Source organism: Saccopteryx bilineata, chromosome X (genome assembly GCF_036850765.1).
Source record: "Saccopteryx bilineata isolate mSacBil1 chromosome X, mSacBil1_pri_phased_curated, whole genome shotgun sequence".
Lineage (NCBI taxonomy): Eukaryota > Metazoa > Chordata > Mammalia > Chiroptera > Emballonuridae > Saccopteryx > Saccopteryx bilineata.
Genome location: NC_089502.1, coordinates 79,123,309 through 79,126,907, shown reverse-complemented (window position 1 = coordinate 79,126,907; position 3,599 = coordinate 79,123,309). Strand labels below are relative to the sequence as shown.

The 3,599-nt window shown below is 45.8% G+C and overlaps 1 pseudogene; it reads right to left on the bottom strand.

Moving 5' to 3' along the window:
* Nucleotides 1-720: 720 nt before the first annotated feature.
* Nucleotides 721-3,257, bottom strand: LOC136317714 (phosducin-like protein 3 pseudogene; annotated as a pseudogene).
* Between the last annotated feature and the right edge of the window lie 342 nt (nt 3,258-3,599).

Genomic DNA, 3,599 nt, shown 5'->3' with positions numbered 1-3,599 from the left:
ACAAGCACACATTCAGCTTGTCCTCAAACCCCCCCCATCCTGCCTTCCCAAGACCCCAGGAAACAAAGGGGATATCAGACATAGTCCCACTGGGTTTTTTTACTTAAAGAATCTTTTTTTTTCTGGTTTTTATTTTTTTTTTATTTTTATTTTTGCAAATGCATTTTAATTCTTTTTATTTATTTATTCATTTTTAGAGAGGAGAGAGAGAGACAGAGACAGAGAGAGAGAAGGGGGGAGGAGCTGGAAGCATCAACTCCCATATGTGCCTTGACCAGGCAAGCCCAGGGTTTCGAACCGGCGACTTCAGCATTTCCAGGTCGACGCTTTATCCACTGCGCCACCACAGGTCAGGCCTGGTTTTTATTTTTTTTAATGTTAGTAATTTTAAAAGAGTTCTAAGAAATTCAATAGGATTCTTAGCAATGATTATTTCTGAGATTTGAAACATAAGTATAAAAGGCTAAAAAACAAAGGATTCATTCCTGTTTTTTCTTATTTAAAAAAAATCCAGCCTGACCTGTGGTGGCGCAGTGGATAAAGCATCGACCTGGAATGCTAAGGTCGCTGGTTCGAAACCCTGGGCTTACCTGGTCAAGGCACATATGGGAGTTGATGCTTCCTGCTCCTCCCCTCTTCTCTCTCTCTCTCCTCCTTCTCTCCTCTCTAAAATGAATAAAGTCTTAAAATAAATAAATAAGTAAATTTTAAAAAAATCCAGATGATTTGCGACATCAGGACAGTTGAACAGTTGTGGCGCAGCCTCAGTCATCCTCAGAGTCATTGCCTTCCATCATGGGGGCCGAGCATCGCACGGAGGACAGTAACGCATCTTCAACTGGTTTCTTGGGGTTCTCCTCCAGGTCTGTGTTGATTGCTTCAGACTTAAACAATTTCCACTCCAACTCATCTCTTGTCAGGTTCATGCCACCAAACACTAGAGGTCCAATAAATTGAGCCTTGATGTCACCTTCAAGGTAAGCAAATACTGTGGGCAGATTCCTGTCAGGAAAATTGGGTATGCATGCAGGTTGTTGAAATGGCTTTGATAAACTTGACATCAGGAAACTTCCTGGCAAGTTCACTGAAGTGCTGATTTATTAGAACACAGAGGGGAATCCCTGGTTTGTAAAGGTGTAAGATCACCCACAAGCCCCACCAGCTTTGGTAACTTCCTGAATATAATCCTTTCCTGAGATCTCCAAAAATTCTCCAAATTTATTCTTCAGTTTAGTTGCTTTCCACTCAGCCAGTCTCTGCTGCCTGTACATTTCAATAGCTCGTTCATCTTCCTCATTAAATTCATCTTCATTATCCTCTAATTCTTCCAAGGTCATATCTTTGTATGTTTTCACAACTGACTGCTGAAGGACTCGCTGCTCTTCCTCTTCTGCCTCCTTTTCCAGTTTGTTCAGACTTTCCTTCGAGGGCAAGATGCCCTTTTTGCGTAAGATGTCATTCCACTCAGTGTCTGCATTAGGTCCTGCATCTTGTCTCAAATAGCTCAAGCCAGGCCGGCCATGGTGTCCAGGCCCATCACCTCTCTTCCACACACCCCTTAAAGAATCTTGTAGTTTAATATTTCATTAGTTAAAAAATGTTTTAAAAAGTTTGTACAGTGGGTGGGGGAGGGAGGGAAAGACAGAAGCTTACCAGCCTGGTCCCTTGATTCCAACCCTGGTCCAATTGCCTCTCATATCTTCATTTGTTTAAAAGCAAAACTCATACACACACCCACACACCTGTGAGCCACAGAAATCTCTCATCCTATCTTTAGAGACCCTTGGTCTGTACTCCTCACTCAGGACCTACCTCTCTCAGGTCCCAGGAAACTAATGGGGGCAAGAGAGGTTAAGCACAGGGTGGGGGACAGAAGGGCACTGAGACTATCACCACTTGCCACCTTAGGTTAGTCTAGGTCAGTCATGGGATTTCTATCAACCTCCACTTTCCTCAGCTTTCATAAGGGTAGTTGCCACAGTCTCACCTGTCCCAGACTCAGGTGCAGGGACAGACTAGGGAGATAAGAAATAGCCTTTGGAAACATGGAAGCTCTGGGATGTGGCAGGAAGGATCCTGAGCACACCAAGTCCCAAGAGAGTGCATTGAGGGATGGAGCAGAGGACTGACCCCAGACTAGACCATCCCCTACCTAACTTGGTTGAGTAGAATGGAGAAAAAATTGCTAGGGGTTAGGAAAAGGAGAGTGAGTGTTCCCCAACTGTGTCTGCGTATGTGTGAGACAAAGCGAGAAGACCATATACAGTTCAAACCACTGTCATCTTCTCAACCCACTCTGATTAGAGTCAGGGGTGGGACTGGAAGTCAAGGGGTTGAGAGCATTCAGCACACTCCGCAGGTCCTAAGGAGGCACAGACAGCAACTCATGACCAAGATGGCAGGTCAGGGGTGACAAGAGAAGGAAGTGTGATAGGCCCTGTAGAAAGCCTGGTAGGGGTTACTGGAAGGTCTTCTTGGTTAAAGGGTCAGCCTCATCATTGTAGCTGGCCATTTCAAAGCTGTGTTCCACACTCATCCTGTATGGCTCCAGTTTGCCTGTATCACTGATGAAGGTGGTGTAGATGTCACCCACAGGTGGCTATCTCTTAGGAATTTAGCTCTTCCACACATGTCAGCTGCAACGGCATTCATCTGCCTCTCCTTGAGGTTTGGGGCAAAGTTTTGGTGGTAGTACTTGCCACCAAACACTAGAGGTCCAATAAGTTGAGCCTTGATAGTACATCAGCATGATGTGACTGTCCAGAGGTTTGGGTCAAGGGTCATTGGTGGAAGAGCAGATGCTGGTGCAATACCTCCTGGCCAGTGTGTTCTGGTCAAAGAAGGAGGCCAGGAGGTATCACAGTAGCACTTTGTGCTGCACTGACATGGCAGTTTATTAGCTGTGCCCTTGTGATAGCCATATTGGTGTCTGTCACCAACTTCAGCTTCTCCGAGAGGTTGCCTCATCATAAAGCTTGGGGTGTCAGTGGTTACTGATCTGGTTGATGAGCTAGGCAGAGAGAGATACCAAGTCTTACCATACCCAGATGTAATTCTGGAACTCCAAGGTGACCTGCTTAAGGAAGGTGTACATCTACCTTATACATGTTGCAGATCTGTCGGTACTGCTCATCCGTGTCCTCCTCAAACACATCCTCCCCCTCATCCTCCTTATTGTGATAGGAGCCAGGGCTGTCATTGGTATAAGCACTTGAGGTGGTTAGGTTGGTCCTCTTGGACAAGCTGGGCCAAGTCATCATATCATTTTTTTTATAGAGACAGAGAGAGAGAGAGTCAGAGTCAGAGAGAGGGATAGATAGGGGCAGACAAACAGGAACGGCGAGAGAGATGAGAAGCATCAATTTTTCGTTGTGACACCTTAGTTGTTCATTGATTGCTTTCTCATATGTGCCTTAACCGTGGTCCAAGCTGGTGAGCTTTTGCTCAAACCAGATGAGCCCGCGCTCAAGCTGGCGACCTTGGAGTCTCGAACCTGGGTCATCCGCATCCCAGTCTGTCGCTCTATCCACTGTGCCACCGCCTGGTCAGGCTCATCATATCATTTAGGCTCTCTAGTTTCTGTTATATATTGTTTCAGG